This window comes from Limulus polyphemus, unplaced genomic scaffold (genome assembly GCF_000517525.1).
Source record: "Limulus polyphemus unplaced genomic scaffold, Limulus_polyphemus-2.1.2 Scaffold724, whole genome shotgun sequence".
Taxonomy (NCBI): domain Eukaryota; kingdom Metazoa; phylum Arthropoda; class Merostomata; order Xiphosura; family Limulidae; genus Limulus; species Limulus polyphemus.
In genome coordinates this window covers 253,347-266,400 of record NW_013666334.1, presented here as the reverse complement: position 1 = coordinate 266,400, position 13,054 = coordinate 253,347, and the positions used below count along the sequence as shown (strand labels likewise).

Genomic DNA, 13,054 nt, shown 5'->3' with positions numbered 1-13,054 from the left:
CTAGGCTACGCAAACCATAAGCTTGACAAAGTATGTCAACCATACACATACACACACATTAACAACTGACGACAATTTAAATTACAGTAATATCTCTGGTTTTTACAGTTATTATAAACAGCAGCCAGGTAATGTAGATTAACACCAATTGTTTTGTCTAAGTGTAATTACACTGGAAGTTATTCACATTAAATTGTACTAAAGACGTTTATACATATATCTACTTCAGTTATTATTTTTTGGGGTTCCTGTACCATTCTCTGTCATGGTTGTTCCACATGGTTAATTTGCTTTGAAACCTTATTATCATTATTTACTGTTAGCTGCCATTTCTATACCACTGAGTGAAAGACATTAGGTTCATGTACAAAATTCTGAGAATTCTGTTTTCTTTAAAAACAACAACAAAAAGCTGGGTACAAAATCTTGATCATCATTTTTGTGTAGAGTAAAAATTCTATATGGTGTTTTACGTTTTTAATAAAAATTAACCATGAATTGTCAGTAGAAAAGAAAGTCTTTTTATATATACCCACACTAGTTTTTATTTCAGCACAACGTTGAAGATGTATGTTTGAAACTGGAACTGAGCTCTAGAGTCAGTGACAGTATACGATGTGTTACTGACCAAACCTTTTCCATATTTTTTGTGAATCACATTTGTTTTTTTAAACATTAGAATATGACTGCACGCAAAATTTTATTCAGTCGGCCGTGTTTCCCCTTCTTGAGGACGTTACCTCGCGGATGATGGCCATAAACTGTAGGAAATTTTGACGTCATCCTGGTGACGTAATACAATTAATACCATATTATGATTTTAATTCAACGAAACAAATTCCTTCTTGTTTGTTATTCTATATATATTATAGTTTTGTTAACATTATGACTAGGACATGAAATGTAATATTATATATATATTGGAATATTCTCCCAGAGCATTTCAAGGGCTGTCTGTGGTAGCAGCTCTAATTTTGAACTAAGAGACTGTAGCGGGAATGCAGCTTAGCAGCATGTACCTATTTCTTGTCTGACCGAATAAAGGGATTTGACCGTCACCCGTTGCCCAAAATTGCCGAGTGCGATTTTTTATTCATTTTCTTGTATTAAACGGGATTCGAACTTTGGATCTGCATATTCTTAGTCCACCACGCTAACCATAGGACCATTCTCAGCCCGCATGAAATGTACGTCTTTTAGCTTTGAGGAGAACCAAACCAAGCTCAAATTAGTGGTCTTGGTATTACATATTAATGATGACATAATTTTTAATTTATTGATGCTCGGCTCTCGGTACTCGCACTCTTGGAAGTGGCTCCAACAATCACTGATGCATGATACTTTAAGTATAAAATTTACTGACTGGCATTTTCTTAAGTCTTAGTACTGGTTAAATATTGCTGTATAACTTAAGTGTTCCTGTACCCCATTGCAATTGTAATTATTGAAAAAGGCATGTTATAAGTTCTAATGGAGCGCGGCAATTTTTGAACTGTATTTATTTCGAGTATACTTGACAATTTACTTTTTACTTCTTCTTGTTCAAATTGTTTTAACAACTGGAAAACTCACTTTTTGCAATACCCTTTTCATGGATAGTGTGGACAACCTTGCGACGTGCTCCTGCCACGTGGAAGATTTAATTAATTTCAACTTTGAAAAACTCTTTTCAGCAGATTCAGCAGTCATTGGAGCTGTAAGTAACACTCGGAGAACAACGTACACATTGGGATATACCGAAGTTCAATCATTTTTGTAAATAATGGGCAGTCTTCTAAGAGCGTCAGACGTATCTGGGAGAATTGTATATAGATGTTGATGTTGAACCGCAAATTTAATTTCGTCCACACATAACTTAGTTCCATCGGAGCAGGACAGAGCTACAGTTAAATACATGTAAGATTTTGTGTTCTACATTATGAATAACCTAATGTCTCAGAGGAATTGAAAGTTGGCATAAAACAACTCGTATCTATCTTCCAAGTTCATTAAAAACAGTCCACAATAACATAAAAAATTCAGCGTTAACCATTCTTGTACAGCAATGATTGATTCATCTTCAGAATCGTAAATAGCAAAGCGCTTATTTCGTCTAACACGCCTTTTAGCCGTGGGGCGTTATAATGTGACGGTCAATCCCACTATTCGTTGGTAAAAGAGTAGCCCAAGAGTTGGCGGTGGGTGGTGATGACTAGCTGCCTTCCCTCTAGTCTTACACTGCTAAATTAGGGACGGCTAGCGCAGATAGCCCTCATGTAGCTTTGCGCGAAATTCAAAAACAAACAAATCGTCTAACACGAGTCTCTGGTAATTCTGATAATTTTTCTCCCGGTTCTTTAGCATTTGTCATAGCGACTATGAAAACAATTGTAAGCACTATCCGTCTCTATAGCTTAGTGCTGCATTTGTTTGCTGACTAGTTTTATTTGTACGAGCATATCATACCAAGCTATTAACAAGATTATACATATTTATGATGCTACCTCATCTGCTAACGATTCAGTTTCAGAATAAGGTGTAGTTTCCTCCGATTTCATTGGTACTGCCAATATACCTTTTGTTTGGTATTGTATCGTATTTATACTTTCAATTTTACACTCCCATCTAGCGTCGGAAAGACTTTTGAAAGTGATATTGACAAGATGCTTTAAAATAAGCGTTCTGCTAGTTAATGCTACAAAAATAAGTTGTTGACCAAATTACAATTGCAGCATCACACAGTACGAGGTTCAAAGAATGACGTCACAAGAAACAAAAAATGTCATTTTGTTTAATTGCAACAACCTATGTATTTATTCCACACCAGCACCCTTGTTTGGCCTCTTATATTGAAACCGTTTTCGCACCCTTGTCGATAGCAGTCTTGGAATGATATTCCATGTTTCGTTAGCCCTTCAAGAATGACCTCTAATAGAGCAAAGTTTGTGGTCTCCTCGAGATTAATGAAATAAATAAAATGTCTTTAATATTTATTATCATTCTATGGATATTCACTGTTCTTAAAACTTTCGACAGCTAATCTAGATGACTTGCATATGGGACTGAAGCCTATACTATTACTTTATACGTTGTTTTTTTAAACAGTTACATGAACGACTCCTTTTTGACAGCATCAATGTTAATGAATTCGTTATTTCAGAACTTACGAACTTAATAATTCATTGCCGGATTCAAATGTGTCATCAATTCCATGTTATCTAAGAAATTTCCATTCCCGGGGTGATTTAACCTGTCAATAAAACCTTGATCTGAGTATACCTTTTCAATTGAAGTACTAATACCTTCATTATAACATTCAATATGTAAAAGGATTTTCTCGTGAGATTAAAAGTTTTTTATTTTAATATATCGCAGGAACGAAAATCTCCATCATTCAGCAGCATTTTCTTGTCGCCAAACTGTTTACAGGAGAAACATAACACCGAGGCCTGTCTTAAATAACGTACCAACGGTGGACGTGGCACTTTTCACATATTTGACTTATGGCAACAGTAACATGGCTTTTAATAGTAGTTATGGATATGTTATGCGGGCTGTCAGGCACATCTGATATTAAAACACATTTAATAAAACTAACTAATTAACGTCGTATCTGTACACGAAACGTACACGTTTTATACGTATTAATTCATCATTAAAGTATTCTGAATAAAAATTAAGTTGATGATTAAATTTGTAGTACTGAATTAATAATATAAATGAAACATAAGAATTATATAAATAGTTTCAATTAAATGTACCATATACGGCTAATCGGTAAGTCTGAAGACGTCTAATGCTAAACATCGGATTGCGATACTCCTAATGGGCACAGTACATATAACCCATTATGTAGCTTTGCGCATAACAACAAACAAACGAGTACTATATATTTTAACCAAAATAATATAACTGAAATTTTTTGACATGGCCTAAATGCTTGGGGCCTCCAGTGGCCAAATGAATACAGAGGTACTGAAACGGCCCTATAGAATTAATATGCTCTTATTTAGTGGGTCTGCGAACTTTGACTGTTACTCCACTGAAACTGGTTGGAAACAGTACACATTATTTCTACCAATCTGTAGTGGCCAGGTGGTTAGGGCGCTCGACTCGCAATCTGAGGGTTGAGGGTTCGAATTCCCGTCCACCAAACATGCTCGCCCTTTCAGCCGTGGGGCGTTATAATGTGACGGTCAATTCCATTATTCGTTGGTAAAAGAGTAGCCCAAGAGTTGGCGGTGGGTGGTGATGACTAGCTGCCTTCCCTCTAGTCTTACACTGCTAAATTAGGGACGGCTAGCGCAGATAGCCCTCGTGTAGCTTTGCGCGAAATTCATAACAAACAAACCCATCTGTAACGTTTCTCAATCTTTCTACGGGATTAGTGACTTCACATACCTTTTGTGCCGGATTTGCCACTTCGCACTTTTCTAATGGATCTCTTACTTCCAGTTGGTGACACATTCTCTGTTTCGTGTTTGTGGCTTAATTGGAATGCGTCCTTGCTATAGGGTTTATTAATTCATTCTTAACCTCTGCCGTTTTTGTGACATTCTTCATTCATTTATTAGATACGGTAAATTCATAGATTATTATTTCGGGTGGTGATTTAATACATTTTTTTAATTCTACCTTTAGCTACTTACAAACCCATTTGTGTAATCTAGGGTGTAGAGTACCTGTGACTTTCTTCATTCATTTTTTTTTTCAGCTTTAAAACTAAGTATTATATTTGTTCTAACAAGCTCGTGAGTATACAAATTGAAATGAAACTTTAATACGTAGAGTCCTGGATAAACATGACCATGATCCAAGGTTCCCCGCAGGAAGGGGCATGAGGGGGCATTTGCCCCCCACATATATTTCACGTATTTTGGTGTAAACTTAACATCGTAGTTAAACCGAATATTTTTTAATAATGTTTATTAAAACTGTAAATTTGTGTTTGCGTTTAAGTACACATAACGCATATTCTTTTAAGTCTGGTGACTTACACTGTAAAAGCTGATCCCCCTACATATATGATCCACAGTTTTAGGCTGTACAAATTTCCTGAACATAAAGGAAAATTGTACATGCATTACAAATATTCAGAAACGTTACTCTTAAAAAAGTATATATAATCAAGAAAGGAAGTTCCTTTCATTTTACTTGATGAACCAGTTATGAAATAACGTGCATGAGATCATTTCCTGGAATTTTTTTTCTAACTTAATGTCACATTGGAACAGTATAATGTTATGTGACTAAATCAATTTTTATTCATGCGTTTTACGTTTTTCTCCATTCGACGCGTCATAGAAACCGTGAGGCAACGTGTTCATTACTAAAACAGTATGACTTCGAGGTCACGTGCTTTACGAAAGTGATAGATGTTTTCCCATATCCTGTGCCCTGAAAATCATTTCTCCCGATTCTTCCGGAATCAGTATAATTTACAAAAGATAAGCTTTCAAGACGTTAAGCCAGGTGTTCCAATATCCTTACTGAGTTATTTTTTAAACGTTAAAGCATGCGTAGTGAAAGATTGTATATGGCTTTCAAATGTGATAAATTGTGTTGTCCACATCATGAGTTTCGTATCCCCAGCTATCGTATGCTTTTGTAAAACACGAATAAATTCTTAATGCTACATAATATTTTATTATTGATAATGTGGCACCATGACATTTTTTTTAAAGCTTTGCTTAACGGTAACACACATGTTCACCTTCTGTTGTATTTATTATGTTTCGATTACCAAATATTATGATCCTTGAAATATAACTATCAAGCTTCTTCCATGATTACTTGGGTGAAAAACGTAATCCTTTTTGTATCCCTTATACAACGTATCATCCAAAATACGATGCCTTTGTCCCTTTAAAGGTGCATTATGATACAGTCGAAGTTCAAACACGTGGTATATTTTAACATTTAAATGTTGATATGTGTCACACTCGCTCATAAATATGTAAAACGTTAAGATAAACCATCGTCGAGATGCTGATATTAGTCTTATCAGTTCCTCGGTTCTAGTGTGTGTTGACGTCAGGTTTCCTGGTATATTCTAGTGAAAAGTTTCATCCTGGCAACCAGATATTCTGGCTACTGACTGTTGATGATTAACTGAAATACTAAAAATAAATCTGACGGAAAATTTAATTTATATATACATTAATTGAATTGGGTTGTGCCTTCTGAAGTGAGCCATGCATGACATTTTAATTAGCTTGCCAGAGTTTGAGTCAGAGGGTCCAAGGTTCGCGTCCCGTTGCCACAAAATAGCTCTCCGCACTATCAAATTTGAGTAGGTTTAAAGTTAACGGTTGTTGTTGTTCAATAGCTGTCTTTCCTCTAGTCTTGTCATTTCAAAACTTGGCGTATTTAGCCAAGTTAGACCTTTTCTACCTTTTCGCGAATATCGGAAACAAATAAACAAAGCCTTCTGCACCACTCTTTATTGTTGAAGTAATCAACTTCTTCACAAACTTTAAAGTAAATACGTTCCTACACGATAAGGTTTTTCAACGTAAACAACTTTAAAAGTTGTTAGTGAAGTAGTAAACAGATAAGATTATTCAATATGTAGTTTGTTCTTCTAACATTCCTGGTGGAATAATGGTATCCGAGGTGTTATCTTGTGGCAAATATCCTTGCATAAACATTAATGGAATTTTTATTTGTAAACAAATTGCGATGAACCTGTTTTTTCCAAGTTATGAAGCTTGTAAATTTTACTAGTTTTTGACAACTTAAATACAGTTTCTATTTTATTTCTCGACCTTTTAAAAAATATTACATTGTACAAACTTAAAAACGAAGTTTCGATTAACCAATTAAGAGACGCATAAGTTTCCTTTTTCAGATTTTATTTTATTTTGCCTTTTACTGACTGTCAAATCCTTAGAATAATATATTCCCGTGGCTGATCGACCTCATTCTTTCAAAATAATGAATTTATTAACTTCTGCTGAAAGCGTCCTCCATCCAAGAGTTTTTGTGTTAGTTTCAAATAGTTGCCATTGTTAAAAATCAATTTGCAAAACGTAAAGGACATACTTGAATCGACCATGAACAGCAACAGTTTTCTACATGTTTATTTTTTTTCCAGTGGTATCCACGTGGTGACACTTTTAATAAATAAATTTATAGGATTGAGTGAATCCTAATGGTTACTCGTAGTTTCAATTTTAAAGGACGACAACAACAATAAAAGAAAGATTAAGTTAAGCACAGTGCTAATATTAAGATATTGAACTTTGACGAAACAGGCCTATTAGCAAGAGTAATATTTTAGAAATGTCCAGGAAATGAAGGTGTTTACTTACAGATTTTATTCTCACTGAATTTGGACTCCGGCATTTTTCATCTCAATCAGTGGGATGTTCAACCCTCCCAATCCCGTATTATGTAGAGTCCTAATATTTTGTTAAGAGTGACATATTTGTCTTGACAAAGTAAAAACAAATGACGCTGTTTAAACTATTGTCCCATAAAATTGTTTTTTTCTTCTTTTCCCAGTAACGTGTGTGTGTGTTCTAAGTTATTGACGATTAATCCATTTCATCACAACGACCCTTTTCTTTAACGAATTAAGACTTTGGTCAGCCACTATTTTGGAAGGACAAATTACTTTCATATGAACATCAGACACTAAGTCTAATTTTCACCTGATACATTTGTGGACTCGTTAACTCATTCTGAGCGAGTTAAATGACCTGGCGGCTAACAGGTAAAATTATCTGAATACCTAAACACTTATTTAAAGTTAGTCCTCCCCTTCAAAGTCCCCTGGAGATTAAACTGTGACAAAGCTATTATTTATGTCAAGGTTTCCCGAGGATTGAACCAGCTGTGGCAAAGTTAGTCTTTATATTATGGTGCCACTCTATACTTAAGTATTCGTTTTCCAATTATTCTTTTTGATGAACTACTCGTTATCGAAAGACTTTTATTAACGTTGTAAAATGTTAAATTTAAGAAGTTTGGAAAAGGTGTTTGTAGTTTCGTTCACGCCAAAATGCGTAGAAACTTTTAGTCAGAAATTGAATCGTCCCTCTTTGTTTTTAACATGAATTTTGAAAAGCGTTTCAAAATGGGAAAGCTAGGAGGTGAACTAAACCCAACAATTGAGAAAATGGGCGAACGTTTTTGTATTATTCACGTAATAGTTATCATTTGTATTTTAAGTGCACATAATATACACAGAAAGTGTGGAAGGTGTGAAAGTAAAGAGACTGTAGAAGAAATCCTGAACATTAGATGTCCTTTCCTTTTCATTTGTCCTCCGGTTGTTTAGCTGTAAGTTAAGAACTCAAAACGCTGGAATTCAGGGTTTGATTCCCCACGGTTGACAGAACACAGATAGCCTATTGTGTAGCTTTGTGCTAAAAACAACAACTAACCATTTTCAGTTACAATGGCATTTGCTCCAACTGCTTAGTCACACTCGTAATTAATAATAAGTTCAAAGAAACCCTGAAGTACTGAACCGTGACTAAGAATTTGTTGAGTTATGTGAGATTTGTCATTATCTCGACTTAACCGCTAATTTTATAATTTTTTTCCCATCGTGTTTATGCTAAAATTAGTACGTCATATTTTGAACCATAGAAAATAGAATTCGAACATTCGTTGTTGAAGCTAGCTTACGGGAAATAGATTTTAGGTGTTGTGGCTCTGTAATTAATTCCCAATCATAAATACTTGGAGTTGGTAAACCATCAGTTACTACATTGATTTTAGGTGTCATTATAATATCAAAGTTAATTATTTATACATCGAATGTTTAAAAAGGCGAAGTTACTTACGTCATATTTTGTTCTAGTTATTTATGTGATTTCTTTATCAAGTTTAGTCTTAAGCAGCTCATTTACAGAGACACCTTTATTCTCATTGGTCGAACAAGAGTCTGTTGTGGAGACAAACATGTACTCGCATAAGGCATTAAAATGGGTTAATGGGCCTTGTTTTCCCATAGACTTGGTCTACTTCAACTCACCAGTGTACTTAACATGTTGACTCAACACTGCAGGTGTCCCCCCCCCTAACGTAATCTACCCTTGATATCATTTTTTTTCCGTTATCTATCAAGGTGGTGTGATAATTATATAACTAAATAACACCAGCGTAACTACGAGAAGAGTGAGTGTGTGTGTGTGTGTGTATGGTTTCTGATATTTGCGTTATTTCCCAATCGTTGTTCGCACTAAACAAATACTAATTGCTAAAAACAGGTTTCAATTTAATTTTAAAAAATGACTAGCACTTCCTGCTCATTATTCGGATTCTCTCCCCCCACTTCTGAATTAGAGCTCGTTCTTTGGAATACTTTGATATTTTAAACCCCCATTCTCTCCTCCTTCCCATAACTTCCAATACGTGGCTGTGCCAGTGCTAAGTAAAATGAAATTTCTTGTTGAAATCACTGAAAAAATTATCCAACTACATTCCTTCGGTGAAAGAATACTATAGTTACAGTAGTTGCTAATGCTTACGAGTTGGCATTAAATATATGTATGTATATATATGTGTGTGTGTGTGTGTATATATATATATACCATGTTACTTTTTGAAATGTTCGGCTTTTCTGTAAACGGGATATTGATTAAATGTTTTATAGATTGGTTAGAATTAAATTTGTGGAAATATAGAACTCATCAAAGGTTACGAGCAGTTGTAGCATTTTTTTCGAAATTATTACATGAATACACTAGGTTATCGATAATTTGCATTCCGAATTTCAAGGTACAGAAACATGCGCAAGTGTATATATATAAAGTTAAATTGTACAATTTTCTCCGTAGAAATAGTATTTAATAGTCTCATACGAATTATACGAAAACCGTAGAATAGTGAAAAATGTCATTGAAAATTACATGAGTGAGATCTGTATAATGTTTTACAAATGTATTATTTTGTGTCCAGAATTACTAAATGTTGTGCATTTTCATCCAATACAATAGTGTGTCGAAATGATGTTCCTGTTCGCAGGATATATATGAGAACAGTCAGTAGAATCAAATGCATCACATAAAGAATACATCAGTGTAACTTCTTGTAGTGTAGATGTTATTGTAAACAACCTTGTCTTTTTCTCTGTTGTTATAAAGGTGAATAGTAAGAGAAAAAGAAAAGTCTGGCTATGTCCAATAAATGTGATTTAGCATAAAGTAGGTAGTCCAGAATGCCGTGTTTAAATAAGTAAGTATACCTTTAAATACATCACCAACCGGCTATGATATTTTACATCTGGAAACTGAGAAGTGTTGCAGAGAAGAACTGAACATAAATAAATGAAAATATTGAAGTAACGATTATAAATATTTTACAAAAATTAGTGTGAAATATTTATTTTCAGCATTGGAAGAGTAACAAGAACAGGTAATTTTCAAGCTCTTTCTGAAAAGTTGGGATTACTTTCTCATTATTAAAATCTGGGTGCACGGCTCTAAATTACGTTGAATAAAATGTTGCTTGCAAATAAAATTCTTATATAATTTCCACCACATAAAATTAGTTTAAATTGTGGTACTTTATTGATTTTTAATGTATTAGTATTATATTTTTTTTCCATTAGGTACAAAAGATAAGAGTGGTGTGTCACGTCTTATCTGAATCATGTCCTACATATCTTGGGTGGGGTCGTTTATAGTGTGCCAAGCCAAAAGAACAGGGGGGTCCGGGAACGATATAATGAACTACTGAATATACATAGATCAAAATAAAAATGCTTTGGTTTCTCATGGAATAGTGTAGGTAAAAAAAAATATCAACAAAAATTTTCCATTGGAAGCCAAAATGGGTTGGGGTTTCATATGAAACATTTCACTCACCCCTAACTAAGGACGTGACCATTGTGTCTTCTCTTTACGACATAGGGGGAACAACTCTGAAAAACACTAGTTATATTATTATACGGAATAAATATGACATTATAAATAATAATGATAATAATAAACGCAAAAAAAATCACAATTCTGACACTTTTGCTACTCGAAGTATTGGTAGCGATTTAAAAGGTCTCGGAGATCTTAACGTACAAACCTCAAAATGGAGATTTTCTATAGCATTCTTTCGGCATGTTTGTATTGATACTGGAAAATTACAAGAACAAGATGGCTAGGCCTAGAACTGAGCTGTTTGAATCTATAATTACAAACAAACCGGACAAAAGATTTGAAATTTAACTTTTTATGACAAGTTTAAGGAAAATATTTTATTTTGACGATTTCTTGTTCAGTACTTTAGCTATTGTTGTCACGTCAGAGTGATTGTACATAAATATATAATAGACGAGAATATTTTAATTACCTGTAGTTAACTATTGATCAAATACTTTTAAAGTTTTAAAACTTGTCCCATGGTTCGAGATCTTGATTTCAGAAGTTGGCGAATTTAAACGAAGATAAATTACACATTTTCAGTTGTCATTCAAAAGTGCTCCACGTCGTGAATAATAACAACACATTCATGTTATAGAGGGATTTCAACTAACTCACGAGAAAGAACGTTAGACATTGTCACTTTGCCATCGAAAAAACCTGCAGATGAACCTTCCCTGTGAAATCGTTTAAGAGTCAAATTATCAATTTGTTTTTTACCGATCTCTACTGGTGGGCTCCACATACCATATAATATTGAGTAATTTTATGTTTTTACCTATTTGCACTTTCAGTGTAAAGAACTAACCAAAAATATTGGGTGAAATTACAAATTTTTGTATGTAGAAGAAAGAGGGAAACCTCAGCAGTAATTAGTGGGATTAATTGCAATATTGATATTTAAATGTTGTGTGTGTGTGTCATGTGTTAATTAGGGATCCTGTAGCCAATAATATTATGGACGGGTAATTGGAAGGTTAATGTTTCTATTATAAGAGTCTGATCGGTATACAACTAATCTAATATCCCAGAACAGGTTTTTATTTTATTCTGTTTAATCTGTTCTGCAGACTAGATTTCACTTGCGGTATTTAAACTTAGGAGACAAGAACGGAGGTTAATGTTTCATCCTTGTTGCAGGTTGTGTTTTACGTATGACATTAAGCTTAGGAGATTAGGACAGAGGTTAAATCACCACAACCTTAATTTTCATTTTTTGAAGCATCCCTGGTTTTGTTATTTTAATAGATTTGAACATTTATCATCAGAAATCTCTGAAGAACTGCAAAAAAGTCATAACAGATTGGTAAACCAAAATCTGTAAACTCGAGTGATATTATTAACGTGGTCGTTCTGGACTGTTAAACCTTCATATACAGGGTGTGTCAAAATAATGTATAAACACTTTGAATAGCCATATTTTGTAGAGAGCATGATCAATTTCAATGAAATGTACGTTTTACAACTAAAATATACACTAAACTACAGAAAGATGTTAACCTGCCAGGGATTAGTGTGTGGAAGGGGCTCTCCTCTCGTGGGATAATCAGACCTTGCAGATTCAATGATACTGTTACTGGGCAGAGTTATCTTGAACTGTTAATGAATGATGCAGTTCCTGCAATAAGAAACATGTTTCAGTATACATCTCCACTCTAATCTCCGTGCCTATCTATACTGAATTTACCGAACGGTGGATACGTCGAAGGGGGAATGCTTTTGAATACCCCAAAAGGTCTCCAAGCCTCACTTCCCTAGACTTTTTTTTTTGCATGGGGAAACCTGATAATGTATATAGTCATAAACCACAACAATGCAAGATTTGTGGGTGATGATACAATAGAAAGCAGGCTAAATTACAGCTGACACGTGTAACACCGTATCTTGGGCTGTTGAGAAACGATGCCGTTCATGTATGCATATTTGTGGCGGACATTGTGAACATCTGACGTAAGTTCTGTAATGTGTCACATTTCTATGCATCTAATGTATTTGAAACGTTTTTGGTTCATGTTTACTCAATAAACTTACCGAGATACAACATATCAAAGTGTTTATACATAATTTTGACTCACCCTGTAGTACAGGCTAACAAATGCTGAAAACCTCACTTAACCTTCCTTCATACTATTGGTGATGATATTGGTACTAGTCGATAGTATTTTAACACACTATCTGTTTATATAAAGTCCTGTTGAATACGAAAA

The 13,054-nt window shown here is 34.4% G+C and overlaps 1 protein-coding gene across 1 annotated transcript in view; it reads left to right on the top strand.

Annotated features, from left to right (window-relative positions):
• LOC106460180 (AF4/FMR2 family member 4-like) overlaps positions 1–13,054 on the top strand; it is a 174,629-nt gene that overhangs the window by 44,209 nt on the left and 117,366 nt on the right. The gene's annotated exons all lie outside the window — the stretch shown is intronic.